General features: G+C 34.7%; 1 long non-coding RNA gene and 1 pseudogene across 1 annotated transcript in view; one reads left to right on the top strand and one right to left on the bottom strand.

Moving 5' to 3' along the window:
- The window catches only part of LOC137642858 (uncharacterized), a 134,295-nt pseudogene extending 132,087 nt beyond the window's left edge, over nucleotides 1–2,208 (bottom strand).
- The window catches only part of LOC137642862 (uncharacterized), a 339,742-nt gene that overhangs the window by 303,660 nt on the left and 26,082 nt on the right, over nucleotides 1–10,000 (top strand). The gene's annotated exons all lie outside the window — the stretch shown is intronic.

The following is a 10,000-nucleotide window of genomic DNA, read 5'->3' as shown; positions in this document are numbered from 1 at the left end:
TTTGTCAAACTGTGGAGAATTTTCAAGCTTAAGGCCAAGTTGATGAAGATAGTCTCTTTTCATTTAATTCACGCGAGCCTGATGAAACGCGGCCACTTTGAAGTTGAAAAGGAAGTTTTTGGACCTTAACAAATGGGTACACGAGATTAAGGTTGAGGAAATGAAGTCTTTATAAGGGTTGACTTTTACAAATAGGCTCCTTCGGGTTTCTCTCAAATACGGAAAGGGATAATGTCGTTTCGCATTTCCCCTAATCATTGGGATTGAAGGGTTACGTATTGTGTAACCCTTTTACACAGCCCCTTTCAATTTGGGTCACCGTCTCTCTCTGTTATTATGTTCGGTTCTCATCATCACCATCATCTCCTCCCACGCCTATTGACGCAAAGGGCCTCGGTTAGATTTCACCAGTCGTCTCTATCTTGAGCTTTTAATTCAATACTTCTCCACTCATCATCTTCTACTCTGCGCTTTATAGTCCTCAGCCATGTAGGAATACCAACTCTACTAGTACCTTGTAAAGCCCAGTTTAAAGATTGGTGAACTAATCTCTCTTGGGGAATGCGAAGAGCATGTCCAAACTATCTCCATCTACCCCTCTCCAGGATCTTCTCCACATATGGCACTCGAGTAATCTCTCTTATAGTTTCATTTCTAATCCTGTACTGCCATTTAACTCCCAATATTCCTCTGAGGGCTTTGCTCTCAAATCTACAAAATGTTGGATATTGTTTCATTGTCACACCATGACTTATGTCCATAGAGTAACACCGATCTCACTAAACTGATATATAGTCTGATTTTTATATGTAATTTCAGGCGATTTGATATCCAAATTTTACTTAATCTATCCATTGTCTGATTTGCTTTTTTCAATTCAGTATTTCATTAAACTCCAATTCTAAAGACCCTGTATTAGAGATCATAGTACCTAAATGTTTAAATGATTACCTAATTAATCCTTTCTCCTTCCAATGATATTTCATCTACCATTGCATATTCCGTTTTCATCATCTCTGTCTTTCTTCTATTTATCTTGAGACCGACATCATGTGATATTTCATGCATTATGGTAAGCAAGCTTTGCAAGTCCTGTGCTGTTCTGCTAATAAGAACAGCATCATCAGCATACTCTAGGTCTGCTAATATATATATATATATATATATATATATATATAAATATATATATATATATATATATTTATTATATATGTATACACACATATATATATACATATAAATGAAATACCCAAGGGCCCTCCCCCCCAAGAAAAAAAAAGGAAATCCAGCAACCCTCCTTCAACTGTATTGCAAAGGCTACATCATCTTATAAGAAATATAAAAACAACAAAAGTTTAGATTTAGTAACTATCTCGAGAGTTGATCCACTCACCTGTATAATAACCCAAGGTAGTTTATCCGCGTAAGTCTTTGTCTCTTTCCCTTTTTTCCTGAAGAAGAACTTCATTTTGAAGGATTTAAAGAGAGAGGAAAATTACTAAGAGTTTTTTGGTACTTTCACTTAAGAGTCCTGGGTTTCTTCCTTTGCTCAGTGCCCGATCACCTTGGCTGGAGTTGTTAATTTTTTTCTGAATTTGAACTTTAACCTTTTTTTAGTGGAAGAGTTGTGAATATATAGGTGTTTATTTTTTTAATTCATCGTGCTTTTGGTATTATGTATAACTTTCACCCTTTTGTTTTCTTTTATGGAGTTATAAATATATAGTTTTTTTTTTAATTCATCGTTATAATGTTATTATGTTATATTATTTCACTCATAGAACGAATACTTTTACACCAAATATTTTCTATTATAATTCAAAATTGTTGGTTATCATTTATATATATTTTTAGTACAATTCAGAATTTTTATTTTTTCGCATATATTATTATTCCAATGGTTACGAAATTACCATATAAAGTTACTAAGTCACAAAAGTTTTTTTTTAGAATAACTTAAATAGTTAATAAATTATCCAATAGTCACTAAATCACAAAAGTTTTTACTTTTTATTAAAATAACAACACGTAAATCCACGTAAACTGAAGAGTAATCCGTAGGACGAAGTATTTAAGTCGCCAATTTTTTTTTTAAATAATACGTAAATCCTATATTGAAGAGTAATCCGTAGGATGAAGGATTTAGGATCAATCAGGGCGCGCCAAAGAAGCGCTCAGCCTGACAACGACGCGAAGGAACGCGAAGGAACACAGCCAAGTAGGTATACACTCCACGGCGTCTGACGCAAGACTGACGGACTACGAGAAGTGAAACTCTCTCTCTCTCTCTCTCTCTCTCTCTCTCTCTCTCTCGGGGCACTGTTTTCTGGCACTTAATACCGCACGGTCTTTTATTTCTGCTTTTACTGCTTCGTTGTGTTAGCTATGGAGAGCAGCTCTTCTAGGAGGACACTCCAAAATCATACCATTGTTCCTAGTCTTGAGTAGTCCCATAGCCTCTGTATCCTGGTAATCTACTGTCTTGGGCTAGAGTTCTCTTGCTTGAGGGTACACACGGGCACACCTTTCTATCTAATTTCTCTTCCTTTTGTTGGTAAAGTTTTTAAAGTTTATAAAAGAGATAGTTATTTTAATTTTGTTACTCTTCCTAAAATATTTTATTTTTCATTTTTTCCTTCCCTCACTGGGCTACTTTTCCTGTTGAAGCCCCTTGGGCTTACAGCATCCTGCTTTTCTATCTTGGGTTGTAGCTTGGGAAGCAATAATAATAATAATAATAATAATAATAATAATAATAATAATAAATGGGTCACGATTTATATGCTCCCATTTCTGCTCTCTTTGGGAGCTATGACCAAAATGTATTTTATATGTGACCTTTAATAGCGTATTGGTTTATTTTTTATTGAATATAGTTTTTGAGTGAAGGTGTTGGATAAATGTTGGATAAGGTTAGTTCATCGTAGACGCTTGAAAATATTTTTGTTTGGAGACATTGGGAAAATTGAATTTATATCTAGAATATGATTCCAGGTCCATTGCCTTTGCTCAGAGACCATCTTTGTCGGTTAGAAATTTTCAACTTCTCCCACCATCACCAATCCAGTGGCCATGGAGTGAATGAAAACTGGCCAAACTCAATACATCAGTAAGGACATTTCTGAGGCCTTTGTCCTGCAGTGGACTATAAATGGCTGCATTTGTTGTTGTTGCTGTTTTGTTCTGGAGATCAGTTATTAAGACGTTCCCCATATTAGGGAAAGTTCACAAACTAGATTTACAATTGAGTTGAATGTTTTAGGCGATTTTCATTAAATACAATTGCGTATTAGTTGACTAAATCCATAAAATTCGTACCTTGATATTTGTCGTATTTTGTGATTCGTAACTGGGGTATGAGGTGTGGGAGAAATGAAATAAACTAGCAGTCTTCTTCCAAAATGTCTGCTAATAAACAAAAATATATGTTACTTTCTGCTTATTGAACAACAACAGCTAATGCAGACGTTTCTAGTCACTGGAGGGCAAACGCCTCCCCCAAATCCCCCCAACTTAACTCACAAGGATAGTGAGGTTGCAGGCAGTACAAGAAATTACTTAGCTTGAGGAGGGTCTTGAACCTCCGTCCAGCAGATCGCCATGCAGGGACGTTTCCAATAGGCTACCACAACTACGATAATTGTGACTTACGATACAATCATTGTAAGGATTGTCCTTAGCTTGTACTGCTGCATTGCGGCAAATGAGCATGAGGAAAAGTCCATTGAACTTGGAAGATTTTTAATGTTCTGCAGCCTTCTAATCAGTATAAGAAATTATTTTTCCCTCAGGGGCTAAGTAATTCACTGTAATTGTTCAATTGCTACTTTCCTCTTAATAAGGGTAGAAGATACTCTTAAGGTAGGGTAAGCAGCTCTTCTAGAAGAAGGACACTCCAAAATCAAACCTATGTTCTATAGTCTTGGGTAGTGCCATAGCCTCTGTACCATGGTCTTCCAGTTCTCTTGCTTGTGGGTACAATCTTACAAACTATTTTATCTTTTTCCTCAATTTCTTTCCTTACAGGGCTATTTTTTTCCAATTAAGGTTGTAGCTTAGCTAGTAATAATAATGATAAGAAAAAGAAATATCATAAGTGGATCTCACATTTCCGTGAGGAACCCTCATCAACTTCATCCTAAGGTACGATTAGGCCAAGACGTCTCTTCTCTCTCTCTCTCTCTCTCTCTCTCTCTCTCTCTCTCTCGTTGTAAACATCCAATGAAACACTGACATTTTCCATCGTCTATCATTTTTTGATAAGAAGCGAAAAATCTTTTTATGAGAACATAACATATATATATATATATATATATATGTGTGTGTGTGTGTGTGTGTATGTGTGTGTATATATATACATCTCTCTCTCTCTCTCTCTCTCTCTCTCTCTCGTTAGTGGTCTTTATGTTGTTTGCCAACATATCCACTAAGCTACCACCAGACTCTCTTATGTGTTTTTGTCTGTTGTAATCAGCTTCACATCCAAATAAGACTCAAGATCCAAGTGACTTCGTAATTGATTATTGGGACACAGATTACAATTATGATGATTATTATTGTTATTATTATTAGCTAAGCTACAACCCTAGTTGGAAAAGTAAGATTCTATAAGCCCAAGGGCTTCAATAAGGAAAAATAGCTCAGCGAGGAAAGGAAATAAGAAAATAAATAAACGATATAAGAAAAAAATTGAACTTTTAAGGTTCCACCGATTCAACTACCCGATTAGGAACATCATTCCCCAACTTGGTCACAGCTGGAATGAAACTTCTAGAGTACTGTGTAGTATTGAGCCTCATGATGGCGAAGGTCTGACTATTAAAAATAACTGCATACTGCTGATGATAATATTTTTATAACATGAAATCAATGATAATTATCTGAATTTTCTAATGATAATTTCTTGATGCTCTTCTGTTGAATAATAATAATAATAATAATTATTATTATTATTATTATTATTATTATTATTATTATTATTATTATTATTATTACTTGCTAAGCCACAACCCTAGTTGGAAAAGCAAGATGCTATAAGCCCAGGGCTCCAACAGGGAAAATAGCTCAGTGAGGAAAGGAAACAAAGAAAAATAAAATATTTCAAGAGCAACAATATTAACAATAAAAACTTTAGCAAAACAAGAGGAAGAGATATAAGATAGAACAGTGTGCCTAAGTGTACCCTCAAGCAAGAGAACTCTAACCCAAGACAGTGGAAGACCATTGTACAGAGGCTATTGCACTGAGTAACTTTCCTCGTGGTTCTGATATATCCATGATTTAGTAAGTCGTATATATACCTTTGGAATGGATCACTCTTCTTGTATATGAATGTGTTATCAGGGCTTAAGATTGTTGATAACTGATAATTTTATCAGGTATGCGATAGCGATAATTGATTGATATTTGCCAGGTACTGCCCGCCTGGACTGACTTGCTGTTTGCTATTTTGAAAAGGGTATTGAATAGCAGTTTTTCATCTACATACGAACTCTGATATCATATTTACGAGCTAAATATCATCAAAGAATGGTGTTCGTATAATTACTGTTATGTATATCGCAACTACTACTACTACCTTTAAAAAAATATGAATTGACCTGTGTACTGTCAGGCCTAAACTTCTGTGAGATTTTCCCATCTTAGGCCCACACTTTGGTAGGGGTACCTTAACTTGGTGAAAGGGTTTGCATATCGCCATGATCAACAAAGCTGTATTAGTCAGGGGCACCCATACTAGGTTACTTTGCTGTGAGCGATCTTACTAAAGTCTCCCACCATTTCCCATCCGCGCTGGCCAGCGTGGTAATGAAAACTGGCCAAACCGCAAACCTGAATAAAGATGTTTGAGGCTTTTGTCCTGCAGTGGACTAGAAACGGCTGCGTTTGTTGTTATTGTATTATGATGAGTTTACTTGGTGATACATTTCGTATCTTAGCTAGTATGTTTAAAACAGGCAAAGATAACTACTTCAGTCCAGTGCAAATCACCTTGATTTTTCATTGATGTGTATTATGGTTTAGTTGCTTAGGACATTTAACGCATTTCCAATAAAAACATATCACAATTTTCACCGTTCTAATAGATGAATATTGTCAATAAACTTCTTTACTATTGTCTTTTTTATATAGGTTTAGAAAAGTAGGCTGGCATCTCAGGCTATGGGTGTAAACTATTTGAATATTTAAAAAAAAAATCGTTTAATAAAAGCATCGTTCATCGGTGACAATTACATAAGTGTTTATATTCCAAAATATAGTAATCTAAAGTCTATTTTTTATAGCGGTGCATATTTGCACTTGACTCACAGGGGTGCCCTTTTAGCTCGGAAAGGTTCTTGATACCTGATTGGTCGGAAGTATTTTTGTCCGAACACCTTCATTGTTCTCGAATGATTACCAAGTAATATGAATCGAAACTTATTTATTAACCTATATTTCTCCATCATATATATGTTTTGTCAATAAACAATGTGCAAGAATAAATATATTATAAAGAATCGTCTTGATAAGTCTAGATTTAATAACACAATCCGCCGAAGTCAACGACAGCAGCTGGTTTTCGGATGCACGCTTTGTAATTTTGTAATTTTTCACATATTTTAACGCAAATTGGGATAGATTACACTCAGCATAAGTCAAACATGTTATTATAAACTTTCTTTGAATCCCAGAACTTACCAAAAACATGGAATTAATAAAACCAGATATTTGTGAAAACTTATGGGGAGGTGAAAGAACAGCCTCTAGCGGCCTGGCGGAAAAAACGATCCCTTCTGACTCGTAGACGCAGTTTGTTTTTTTTTCTTTCGTAATATAGTTCGGCCTATTCCTTTCAGTTTAGTCTTACATTGTTTCTTTTCGTATTATTTTGCTTAGTATCTTCCCACATTCCTGTTCCTCATCGAATATCTATCTATTTTCCCCGATATCCCTTCTTTCATATAGGCCTATGTGATATCCGCACTACGATTCCTATGTTTTGCACCTTACGTCAGTAAGTATGTAAATAATAATAACAACATAAATTTTATGCTGTGTAGCAAGTATAACCTATTCTGTAAACCTGATATTAAGCATAGTATTTTTTTATTCCCGCCTCTACACTATTTTAATGAGACTAGCACGCGCTTCCCTTCAAGCCATCACTTTCGACAGAGGATAAGAAATAAGGAATATCCCATATATGAAAGAAGGGATATCGGGGAAAATAGATAGATATTCGGTGAGGAACAGGAATGTGGGAAAATACTAAGCAAAATAATACGAAGAGAAACAATGTAAGACTATCTAAACTGAAAGGAATAGGCCGAACTATATTACGAAAGAAAAAAACAAACTGCGTCTACGAGTCAGAAGGGATCGTTTTTTCCGCCAGGCCGCTAGAGGCTGTTCTTTTACCTCCCCATAAGTTTTCACAAATATTGGGTTTTATTAATTCCATGTGTTTGGTAAGTTCTGGTATTCAAAGAAAGTTTATAATAACATGTTTGACTTATGCTGAGTGTAATCTATCCCAATTTGCGTTAAAATATGTGAAAAATTACAAAATTACAAAGCGTGCATCCGAAAACCAGCTGCTGTCGTTGACTTCGGCGGATTGTGTTATTAAATTTAGACTTACCAAGACGATTCTTTATAATATATTTATTCTTTCACATTGTTTATTGACTAAACATATATCTGATGGAGAAATATAGGTTAATAAATAAGTTTCGATTCATATTACTTGGTAATCATTCGAGAACAATGAAGGTGTTCGGACAAAAATACTTCCGACCAATCAGGTATCAGGAACCTTTCCGAGCTAAAAGGGCATCCCTGTGAGTCAAGTGCAAATATGCACCGCTATAAAAATTAGAGTATAGTGTACGCGACCCGTCAAAAATGGTGCTAAATAATTAGGTATGCACACAGACACACAGAGATTAACCCCTTCCCAACCTCTCCCCCTTTCCTAACTACAACACGGTAGTTGTGGTTTCCCAGTGTACTTCTCGAGGTACCCAGTTCTCACCAGGGTATGACTACTCACTTACTCTCCCCCCTACCCGAGGGACGGGCATAGACCGAGTAGTTATACGCCTGGCAATGCCCCTCAACGTGACAGGAAAGATATATATATATATATATATATATATATATATTATATATATATGTATATATATAAATATAGATATATATATATATATATATATATATATATATATATAGCCAGAAAACTTGCTCTTTAATATATACGGGGAGGATAACTATTTATTCTGTATATTACCAATTAGTGGTTTCAGGTAATTTGCTTTGAAAATACAAAATTATTTAGATATATTCAATTTCACGTAAATTGACATATTCAAACTCACCGGATACCATTTTACACAAGTAACTACCTTGAAGACGTTCTCTTAACAACAAAGCGTTCAGTAGACGAGAAATCCGAATATATTTAATTATATAATACACTAAGTTTACATATATACATCAGGGTATATGTGAAATTGTATAATTCAACCACTAGAATACATATTTTTTTTTAAGACGCCGGAGGGAAGACCATATTCTCATGATAAACACGTCAGGTTTAGTAGGAAGAAGTTATAGTCCTCTCTGGCACACATTTACATAATATTTCTCTCTCTCTCTCTCTCTCTCTCTCTCTCTCTCTCTCTCTCTCTCTCTCTCTCTCTCTCTCTCTCTCTCTTTATGTATATATATATATATATATATATATATATTTATATATATATATATACAGTCTCTCTCTCTCTCTCTCTCTCTCTCTCTCTCTCTCTCTCTCTCTCTCTCTCTCTCTCTCTCTCTCTTTATATATAAATAACGAAAAGCCAGGGGAAAGAAAAAAAACGATGAATTGACGAACTAAGAAAATTTGCGGGTATAGACTGGCACTAACCATAAACAGACGCAAGTGAAAGGACACGTCTGAGGCCTTTGTTCTGCTGTGGATTTACTACGGCTGATGATGATGATATCCTTCGCGTATTGACGCAAAGGGCCTTGGTTAGATTTTGACAGTCTTCTCCATCCTGAGCTTTTAAATCAATACTCCATTCATCATCTCCTACTTTACGTTTCATAGTCCTGACTATGATATATACATTTGCAGTAAATGTTTTTATGTTGAACAGGCTGACATAAGTCTTTTTATAGCTTATATATGAAATGTCTGGTTTAATGTTGTTAATATTTTTTGAATTATTTTAGTTGTTCATTACTGTATATATCGTTTATTTATTTATTTTTTTCCTTTAATCACTGAGCTATTTTTCTCTGTTGGAGCCCTTGGGCTTATAGCATCCTGCTTTTCCAAGTAACGTTGCAGCTTAGCTAGTAATGATAATAATAATAATAGTATAATAATAATAATAATAATAATAATAATAATAATGATAATAAATATTATTATTATTATTATAATAATAATTACAATTATAATAATAATCATAATAATAATAATAATAATAATAATAATAATAATAATAATAATATATACATTTATACATACATGCATACATACATACATACATATGTCGATAGCTTCAAACAGGAAACACCTACCTGACCTACATAGCAATCAGTTCACCCAACGAGCAAACTGATCTCTTCAATATTCGAAACTATTCTCATTCTGCTTCACATTAAGCCAATCGATTTCATAACGCCATCTCACACACACACACACACACCACACACACACACACACACACACACACACACACACACACACACACACACACACACCTGCCTCTCCTAAAATAAATCTCTTTTAAACATGATAGATTCACATTATAATTCAGAGGTGAATGAATTTGCAAATTTTTTTCGACATTGAACCGGTGCGAAATTGGAACACCTTAAGAGCTCTCGGTGGGAGAGGGGTGTGTTTGCTAAACCTGCAATGATTAGAATTGGTCTTATTTTAAATAATATATACCATTCACAAAAAAAAACATACAGAGATACTTGTACATTAAGACATTAAATT

This window comes from Palaemon carinicauda, chromosome 1, assembly GCF_036898095.1.
Source record: "Palaemon carinicauda isolate YSFRI2023 chromosome 1, ASM3689809v2, whole genome shotgun sequence".
Taxonomy (NCBI): Eukaryota; Metazoa; Arthropoda; class Malacostraca; order Decapoda; family Palaemonidae; genus Palaemon; species Palaemon carinicauda.
This window is presented reverse-complemented; position numbering and strand designations above follow the sequence as displayed.